At 40.5% G+C, this 10,414-nt stretch overlaps 1 long non-coding RNA gene across 3 annotated transcripts in view; it reads right to left on the bottom strand.

Annotated features, from left to right (window-relative positions):
- Nucleotides 1-724: 724 nt before the first annotated feature.
- LOC144323583 (uncharacterized) overlaps nt 725-10,414 on the bottom strand; it is a 44,539-nt gene continuing 34,849 nt past the window's right edge. For 2 of the 3 annotated variants that reach the window (XR_013389007.1, XR_013389000.1), the window contains exons 3-5: nt 8,101-8,243; nt 4,619-4,747; nt 725-1,448 (exon numbers count right to left, since the gene is read on the bottom strand). This is a non-coding gene — a long non-coding RNA (uncharacterized LOC144323583). Of the gene's footprint in view, nt 1,449-4,618; nt 4,748-4,844; nt 5,177-8,100; nt 8,244-10,414 lie in introns of those variants that run through there. The other variant, XR_013389015.1, reaches the window with a different exon arrangement.

Genomic DNA, 10,414 nt, shown 5'->3' with positions numbered 1-10,414 from the left:
TATAAAGAAATAATTGGAATACATCTGAATAGCAAATAATTGTCTTATTAAAAAGCACAGCTGGCTAGAGACAAGAAAGAAAATAGTATAAGGGATTCGTGTGAAAATTAACAGTGAATATTGAATTTCCTGGATTTTATTTCCAGATTGCCTGACACGCTGTTTTCTTTTGCTTTCCTTATTTCCCACCTGGGGCTGGTCTTTTCACCGTGGATAGTAGTTTTCTTTTAATCTTGCAGTTAATCAGTTTTGGGGCAGTTTGAATTTTGTGATTATTATAGAGTGGGACAAAATTCAAAAGTAGGCCGAGAGTGAGAGCCTTGAAAAATTTTTTTATCATTGTCTACTACAGTCTCTCTTTGCCCTGAGAGTGGCAGGTTCTGATCTACTGTGACCACCCCAGGACCCAGAAGGAACTGTTGGCCTGAGGTTCTCCACTTTGACATTCTGGGTTCTGGAAGTTGTCACACAAAACTGTCTCCTCATAACGCTTACCTGTCCAGTTTGGTCTTCATGGTGAGCCATAGCAAGTGGTCTTTTAATGTGGTCTGGTGTGACACATGTTACACCCATTTTAGACACACACACACACACACACACACACACACACATACACCCATTTTAGACAAATACACCTTGAGTTCAAAGAATGACTCAATGGAATCCCAGGCCTTTGGGTCGTGGATAATAAAATGGAATTTTATTCTCTACTTCAAATCACAGCACATCACATTTGTTTGCCAGTGGCTACCCCGTTGGGGAACCCTTTGTGGAGAAATGGGGAGTTCATCTAGCCTTTTATCTTATTGTGCCCCCTTAGCAGAATGTAGTAGCATTTTGGCTCATGTTACTGGCAGAGCAGTAAATGTTTGCTGAAGGAAGTTGAACATACAAATGATAAACCTTTCCAACATTTGAATTATAAATTGGTAGCCTGCTTGGCATGGCTGGTAGTGCCAGCTGGCTTACCTTGAGCCCGTGACACGTGATTGTCTTTTGCCTTCCTTTGAACGAGATATCTTTCAGCTGTCTCCCTTAAAAAGTGAAAATAAATAGCATCCATTCCATCTCGCATGGTAATACATTGTTTTTCTCAGTCAGGGAGTCCTCAGAAACTCACAAGTGAAATGTGGGTGATCAAGGCATTAAACACTGGGCATCACTGTCTGAAAGGACCTTTAAGACATTCAACTCAAAGGCCAGCCTGAGGCTGGATTACACGATGCCCTAACTTTTCATTTTTCAGCATCTCCAACATCTTCTTGGCTAACAAGTGAAGTGGTTCCTGTTCGTTGCACCTGATTTTTCTTCCGTAACCCTAGAGCTTGCTTTGAAGGAGAAAGAGTTCTGTGTAGACTGCAGAAGATGAATAGCAGGGCAGGTAGAGACATTGGGATGGAGAGTTCATCGCGAGCTCATTTGCCTGTCGTGTCTGCTCCTTGCTCTTACTGGAGATGGAGAGAAAGTGCATCCCTGTGTCAGATAAACACGCTGGAGTTTCACGTTTAAGGCAGGATATATGTCCCTGAATCAGTGCGATGTGATTATTTGCTAAGTGTTCATGAATACTAAAAAGAAAAGGTAGGGCTGACAAAAAACCGTACCATGACGGTCCCCTGGGGCTGGGCACTGGCGGGGTCTGCATTCCTGCTTTTTGGCCTTCCATTGATCCCTTTCTGAATATGAATAAAATATACTTTGAGATATAGTTTTGGACTAAGGAAAATTAATGCCTGCCTTTGAGAAATCAGACTCCATTATTCTATCCGTCTTTAAGAAATTTAGGAAATCATCCAGAGTGTAATCAGGAGTCCCTCTTTCTTTCCTTCTCTCCAACTCACTCTTAGGTTATTGTTTAGCTCTTTCAAGGGGGCAGAAAACACCCTGGTTTGCCTCAGCTGTGAGTTTCCCACAGACACCACACATACAGGTCAGTGGGTGACTGTAGAGCCAAGAGGTGAATTTGGTTCCTCTGATTTTTATGGGGAGAGTTAGCCTTGCCATGTGGACCATACAAGATCAAAACTCAGACAAGAGAAGATCTAGCGTCTGTTGAGTCTCGCAGAAACAGGAGGTTGTTTAATCCTTTTGTAAAACAGTGGCATTTGAGCGGTCCTCTAACCACTCTTTCTGTGAAGCATAGCTTATTGAATAGGCAACATGTCTTTTGTAGGCATACTAGATCATAACTGAGCAGATTGTTAGGCAGACATGTATGTATTTACATTTACATCTTCAGATATTTATTTATTTTTAAGATTTGATTTATTCATTCATGGGAGATAGAGAGAGAAAGAGAGAGGCAGAGACACAGGCAGAGGGAAAAGCAGGCTCCATGCAGGGAGCCTGATGTAGGACTCGATTCCTGGTCTCCAGGATCACGCCCTGGGCAGAAGGCAGAGCCAAACTGAGCCACCCAGGGATCCCCTACATCTTCAGATATTTAAAAATACTCTACTGATGGGGTGCCCGGGTGGCTCGGTCAATTAAGTGTCTGCCCTCAGCTCAGGTCATGATCCTGGGGTCTCGGGATTGAGGCCTGCATAGGTGCATTGGCCTCCCCGCTCAGCACAGAGTCTGCTTCTCCCTCTACCCCTCCCCTGACCATGCCCTCTCCCTCTCTTTCTCAAATAAATAAATAAAAACCTTTAAAAAAAAAAACCCTACTGATTATAAGTCAGGGAAACATATTTCCCTGCTTTGGTGAGGAATTACAGTGATTCAGGCTCTTGGGAAAAATGTGGTAGATGTGCCATAAAATTGATCACGGAGAAGGCATCAGGTGACAGTGTGGAGTATATAACAGCCAAGCATGGGATTCTCATATTTCTACTTAATTGTCTGTGCTGTAGATTAGGATGATTAACTCAGCTCTGCATTGTAGTCGTGGGAGTTATCAGTTAGGGAAGAACCTTCAGGAAAGAACAACGTGACCTCGTCAGCTAGTGCTAAACAGGTGTGGGTTCTTCACTGGGGCTGGCGGGCTGGCAGGGGGAGCACCGTGGGGTCTGAAGACCAGGTGTGAAAATCTCACCTCTACCATTTACAACAGGGTGACCAACAGTGTCACCTAACCGCAGATTTTTTTTTTTTAGTACAGATACTAATTTGTGACTTGCACTAAAATTCAGTGCTTATGAGGATGAGACAGGGATGTGAGGCAGCTGTGTAACTGGAGGGCACCATGTAAAGGTAGTTATTTTAATCAATTTGAAAGTAACACTCCCCACATTAGAGATAGTAGTGATGTTTCTCTAGCCTGGTTCATTTCTCATCCTCATTGGCGATGATAGATGGGGCCAAGCTCGCATTGGGTAAGGTGACCATTCCCAGCCCTGAATATTCTGGAAAGAGGGTCAGTAAAACTCAATGATTAACAAAAGTTACAAAATCTTTTCCTGTAGTCAAATTTGGTCATGTGTTGTCTTCCAAAATGTAACGAATGCATGCTGTTTCTGTTTCTGGAATTCAGAGACAGTACGATTGCTCCTGTCAATTGTGTTCCCACGCCTCTCTCTTTCTAACAGTCTTCCTTTTATTTTAAACCTCGTTAAAATGTAAACTGAGGCACATGAACAATTTTTAGAATTTATTGAGCAAAAATCATTTTGTATTGGAGAGTGCCAAACTGGCAAGTGGACAGGAGTGCTTCCTTGACAGGAGCAGGGGGGGGGGGGGCAGCCTTATGTATAGAAGATGCAGAAGCAAAGAAAGGAAATTATTATTGATTGGCTATCACTTAAAGCCTAGTTGGCTCTGTGTAATTGGTTTTCCTTAGGTTCCAATTTCACAACCCGAGGATATACACAGGCTTAGATTTTGGTTCAGTTACTTAGGCTACCTTGGCAATAGGGCCACATCAGTCTCATGGCTCCTCAATTAATTTAACGACCCTAATTAAGTACTACTTTTTATGAAAAAGAGATCTTTCTTCAGTTATACAGTAAACACTACCCTTAAAAAGTCTCTAGAGAAAGTGTAATCTCCTGGTTTGTATTGTTATCCTTCATACCATGTATATATTGGTGTGATTTGAAGTAGTGGGGTTTGGAGCTGATAGCCAAGAAAGAATTCTTGAGATGTCTTCGGTGCAAAAAAGGTGGTTTTATTAAAGCACGAGGACAGGATCCGTGGGTAGCAAGAGGTATACTGGGGTTATGAGGGTGGCCTATTGTATACTTTCAAGTTGGGAGGAGGTTAGAGAGAGCATAGGTCTCTAAGGAATTTTGGAAGCAAGGTGTCCAGGACCTTGAAAGGGCTAGCGATTGTTAGGAAAAGGTCGTTTATTGCTGTCTAATAAAACCTTAGTCATGAGACCCTTCAGATGTACGTTGGTGGATCATATGCTTTGGGGATGATTGCCAACATGTATCTTGGGGGAAAGAAAGGAAGTTTCGGAATGAATTTTTATATGTTAAAGAAGACCTACAGGATCCTGGGGATTGGGATAATGTTAAGCTGAGATTTCCTCTTGGCCTTAGCAAAGTATTGACGTCTAGGCAGCTGACCTAGAGGAAGGTCACTCTACCTGTTTCAAGGACTTGTTAGTGGGCTGTAAGCAGCAAGGAAATCTAAGTTTTCTCTTTTGCCTTTGTTTCCCACATCATCTGTGACTTACCTCCCGAAGTGAATTGTAAATTCTTTGTAGGCAGAAATATTCGCTGTACTTCAACTGTTAGAATATGATACTGGGAATTGATGGTGACAGGGATGGTCAGATGAGTAAGAAGAGCATCTCTAGTAGGAACTACTTGAGAAAAAAAAATTCAATTGGTCAGAAAGAGTTCACAAACACATTTATTTGATGGAAAAATGTTTTGAAAATCAATTTAAAGTTTGGTGAATTTGGGATCAAGGAAGCAAAGGATTGACTGGAAGCCACTGGTATAGGACCAACAGATTGTAAAGTAAAAAGAAGAAATTTAACTTTTATATTTAGTAAGAGACAAATCAAGGGAGAAATTAGACTAAGAGGTGTCTGGTGGGAGTCTTTCAGTCACCTTGCCATCTGTGTTCAATGTAATATAATGGTTGTATTTCTCATGCAGAAAAACCCAAGAGAATCTTGTCTCCTGCAAACCACATACTGATCTTTCTCTACGAAGGAACCTTCTTCCCACATCAGAATGTTCTCCTTTTTCAGATGGCTGCATTTTTGAAGGGACTGTGTGAGGTCCTGGGAATGAGAGGAATGCAGGATGGCAGCTTTATTTTCTTTCATATTTAAATGGAGTCTCCTTCTATTTGTTTTCTTACCTCTTCTAACCAAAGTAAAAATAATGCGGACCTTAAAAGACCAAATGCTTTAGAATTACAGCTTTCATTCTGACTGTCCTTAATGGAACTAACTCTTCTCATGTGTCCCTCTCATTCTCCCAAGTTTTTCAGACAATACCAAGAAAATTTGCTTTTTCAGGCTATAGAGTTGTGTTACATAAAAATGAAATTACTGACATTATCCCTTCTCTTTATCCTTTTATGTTCCTGTTTTATGTTGTCTTACTGTTTTCTGTTCCTGTGGAATTTTCCATTATACTGAGTTTAAAAATAGTACAGTTTCTTAGAATCCAGTCAAAAATGGCCATTGTTCATGACCACTCAGCCTCAGGCCACTGAGAAGAGATTAGAAGGTGTGTAAATTCATTTCACAGACCACAAAACAATATTCAATCACATTGGCTTCTGTAGACTCACTATTTTAGGAATTATTAACAAATGAATAAAAGGAAAAAATTCTTTCGTCTTCCTATCCATTTGATCTGCTTTAGCATCCTGCATTGCCCCCATCTTATTGGCTTTCCTAATTTAAATGCACAGACATAAAAAGCAGACTTTCAAAGATCTGAACAGCGATTCTTAGAGGTGCTAATAATAGAGACTCTAGGGTCTCTACTTTGTGTATGAGCTTGGACATACAGTGGGTCTTTTGTACAATTTTCTTCCCATCTTTGAGGAGAAATTAAGTATTTTAAGTTTCGCTGAGAATAAGTGTAATATGTATAGACGTTAATGAACAAAATTCAACCTAATAAATTTGAAGATCTAATTGGTTTTATGGAAACATTCATGAATGGGGCAACATCCCATCCAGCTAACAGAGGGCGGCTCCAAGAAGTTGTACAAAATGGGAGGTTTTTGTAGGAGAAGGTTGGGGTGAGAAAGTTATTAGCAAAAGAAAAGGATTGTTCCAGACAAGGTGGTTTACTCTTAGGGGAAGAAGAGGGGGTCTTATCAGCAGACTGCCTCATCTTCCTTTGGGGGTTGGGGAGGGCCCACATGGCAGGCTCATTTTAACTGATAGGAAATTCTTGGTTTTTTGTTTTTTGTTTTGTTTTTTTTTTTTTTTTGAAATTCTTGGTTTGTTAAGACTGTATTTCTGGGGAAGGTTGCAACTGCAATTAGCTTAACTTAAGGCCAGTTTGGGGACTCAGTCTTAGAGATGCCATCTATGGTTTTCTTTTAAACACAGAGTATTAAGTATAAAACAGAGAAGTAGTAAGACAGAGCAGAAAGAAATCTATATACTAGAGGGAATTAAGTTATTGGTTGGACTTGGGATGTGTCATTATTTGCTGAATTATGTCAGCAAAATTATTTCCTGAACATGAATATCATCTTTCATAGTAAAACCTTACTGTTTTGTGAAGAGAGAAGATTTCAGAGTATAAATGCTCTGATCCCAGTGACTCCATTTGCTTTGGTTCATTGCTGTGTCTTTGGCATCCTAACCAGTGCCAGGTACACAGTAGGTGATGAATAAATGTTTCTCGATTAAAGGAGTGAGTGAAAATGGAAAGAAGATGCTATTCTACAAATAGGTTTTTTTTTGTTTGTTTGTTTGTATTTTTTTGTTTTTTTAATAAGGCTGGTTAAACAGAGTTCTTGGATAGGAGGCTAATTCAAATGTTTGGTCATTTTGACTCTTGTTTTAGGCAGCAAAAAGCCCAGGCAAGCATCTAAGCAAGCACCTAAGAAAAAGCCTAAGTAGGTCTACAGACTAGTTGACATTGGCTTGAGTCCAAGAGCGATTCTTAATGCCCCACTTTACTGTGTTCCATGAAATTTTGTTTTACAGCAGCTTCTAGGAATTTAAATGTTTCTTCCTAAGTATTATATAATATAGACCTAAAGGTTGAAGACACAGGTGTTTTACTCAACTATGCTCATGATGCTTTGGGCAGCTTCACACAAGACTGTAGAATGTATCACTTCCCTTCAGTTCATCATGCTTTAACTGAAAAGATACCATTTTCCTGGCCTGTGAAAAATAGTTTTCTCTGTTGGTCTTTATGTGGATCAGTGCTGCCCAGTGGATGTCTGCTGTCTAGTATCGTGGCCACAAGCCACATGTGGCTTTTGAGCCCTAGTGCAACCAAAGAACTAAATTTCGAATTGATTTACTTGAACTAGTTAGAATTAAAAATATATATATTTATTTGAGAGAGAGAGAGAGCGCGAGAGAGCACAAGTAGAGGTAGGGGGGTGAGAAGCAGGCTCCCTGCTGAGCAGGGAGCCCTATGTGGGGCTCCATCCCAGAACCCTGGGATCCTGACTGGAGCCAAAAGCAGACACTTAACCAACTGAACACCCCATGTGCCCCCAAACTGGTTAGAATTTAAATTTAAATAGCCACACTGGACAGTGTAGTTGTAAATTGTAGCCTAAGAGTTCTTTAGTGGAAAGAGCACAGGCTTGGAATCAGATAGAGTTTGAATCCAGACCTGCTGTTTGTAGGTTACTGGAATTTTGCCAAATCAGTGCAATTAATAATAGTGTTTGAGGGGAGTATGAGAATTAATGAATATACTGATATCATTTATATACATTAGATAGATAGATAAATATAGATAGATAGAGTGACTAATGTATATTAGGCCAACAATGATCATTAAAATTCTCTTGGTTTCTGGGTCTTATAGAGATAATAATAATTAGTTTGTTAAGAAATTACTTTGGGACAGACGCCATGCAGAGCACCTTACATGCTGTATAGGTAAGCAAAGTGACCAGGGCAGTATGTGATGTGGCCTGAATTCGAGCTCGAGGCTGAAGGCCAACCTAACACGTTTATGTATCTAATGTATACATTTATTTCCTTACCCCAGTTTTGCCATCTGTCTCTTTGAGTCTGGGAAGAATGGCTCATACTTCTGTTCAGTCTCCTTCAGCAGAGAACCTTGAATTTAATAGGGGCTCGGCCTGTGTGTATTTATGGTTTGGTTGGCCCATGTCCTACTGAAGGCCTGAGCAAGTAAAAGAAAGATAGCATGTTAGGGGTGGCATAGTCACTCTCCATAAAGTCTTAGCAAACAGGTCTCTTTTTCAGTTGCTTCTAAAGCTAAGAGAATCCCAAAGTGCTTCATGATGGGCAGTTGTTATGCAAATGTCTTGGAAAACTGGCAGCTAGACCTTTGTATCACCTGCAGTGAGAGGCTTCATCTTGGTCAGAAAGCAGTATATGGACCTTATCTAAGAAAAAGCCTCAGCGGATATTTTGGGTTTATCAATTTGCAAAGACATTTCAGAACGTCAGTATCATTGCCTACAGTCCTTGGCTACCGAAGTTTATTGTTATTTTTTTTTAAAAAAACATAGATTTTTAGTTATTTTCTTGTCTTTGGTTCCTCATGTGATAAATAACAGGGGCTCTGAAACATAGACGGAGGCCCAAAGCCTGACAGTTGTAGAAGAGTGGGAAATTCGGTTCTCCTCCCTCAGAAGGAGCAAATGATACTTTACCAACTCACAGGACACTGAGAGGTATGGACGTAGTTTTAGGAAACATGGGTAGAAATAAGGGGAGCCCACACTGACCCCGATTCTGGCTGGGTTACCTAGGGGAGTGGATTTTGACTCCACCCTTACTGTGGGCTCCCTCCTCTGTAGAGGACCCCAGTGTCTATTCTACACAATGCACAGAGTGTGAGCACAGCTGTTCTAAGATAGATAGGGCTGCTCTTTGCAGCTGGTTGGATGTTTGCCACCTGCCCTGCCCTCTGCTCCCATCTTTAACTCTGGAACCAGGACAGTCTGGGCCCTTACCTGATGTTTATGCTCATAGGGGGACCTCCACTAGCATCTAGTAGAGTAAGATTTACCTCTCTGATAAGAACAATTTCAAAAAATGGACAAATGAAACTATATTTGGCCTCTCTTTCTCAACATGAAACTGCGCTGGATGCCCTATTGCTATTGAGGATAAAAAGGAGACAAGGCATTCCCATCAAAATGGATGTGGTCTCAATTGGTGAGTGGTCCTTCGCTGTCCAAGAGTGACTTAAGATCAATTACTCCGAAAACCTAGTCATTATTTTTGGCAGACATTCTTTAAATATAATTGGCATATAGCAGAAATCCTATTTAACTCATTTAGTTACTTGTATTACATTTTTTATCCAACTTATCTTGGAAGTGCCCCAAGAAGTTACTGTCATTAAAATTTGTTGTCCTATGGGTACAATACTGAAAACTTTTAAATTGTTTAAATGGGTAATTTGCAATATCTGCTTTAAAAACCCTCCAGGATAAAAGACTTATTTACAAGCTGTATAGTGCAGAACTTTGATACCTTTTGATTAAGCAGACTTGCATGGACGTGTTGGTGAGAACACATGACCATTTCTGTCACCTTTCCCTTTGCCTGTCTCCAAGAATCAGTCATAGAATTTTCTATTTAAGCATAAATCCTTAGTTTTTATTAGAGGATTAAAACCCCAGTCCTTTTCTTTGTTTATGCATGAAATAAATCAATCTGTCCTTAATTGGCAGTGTAGATTATCTGCAAGTTCTTCCAAAGACCTTTAACTCTTAAGCTGTAGAAACTCAGCATAGGCATCAGTTTAGAACATTTCTTTGAGATTACGTGAAGTACATGCAATCATCTATTCTTGCTGTTCTAAATTTTAGTCTTAGACCAAGTCAGATCACTAGAGAACCATGTTAGGCAAACAGATGACAGCTTTGGCCTTTAAAACAAAATTTACATGTACAGTTTTTCCTTTGTTTTATATACGGGGCCCATGTATGTTGTCAGAGAACTGTTATTTGGACATTTATGGGAGGGCTGATGTGGAGAATGTTGACCTCCACTTATGATGCAGTGTGTCCTTCATGGGAACCCACGGCCCAGACATCTCACAGGTCTTGGTACCAGAGAAAAACTGAACTTGTGAACCTTTTTTTCTCTTGACCATTGTTAGTGAAGCCATTTTTCCCAGACTATATTCTGCAAAGCCCTTGTCATAGGAAGGCCCCTCACTGGAGCATGAAGAGAAGTTTCCCCGGTCTCCTACCAGGCTGACCTCTCAGGATGTCAGCACACCGACGGCCAAGAGACAAATGTAGATTTGTTTTAATCCCGCATTTGCCAGTATTTCTCACACCGAGTGTGTCTGTGTGACATTGCAGTTGTGAC

The sequence above is a fragment of the Canis aureus genome, chromosome 1 (assembly GCF_053574225.1).
Source record: "Canis aureus isolate CA01 chromosome 1, VMU_Caureus_v.1.0, whole genome shotgun sequence".
Classification (NCBI taxonomy): Eukaryota; Metazoa; Chordata; class Mammalia; order Carnivora; family Canidae; genus Canis; species Canis aureus.
This window is presented reverse-complemented; position numbering and strand designations above follow the sequence as displayed.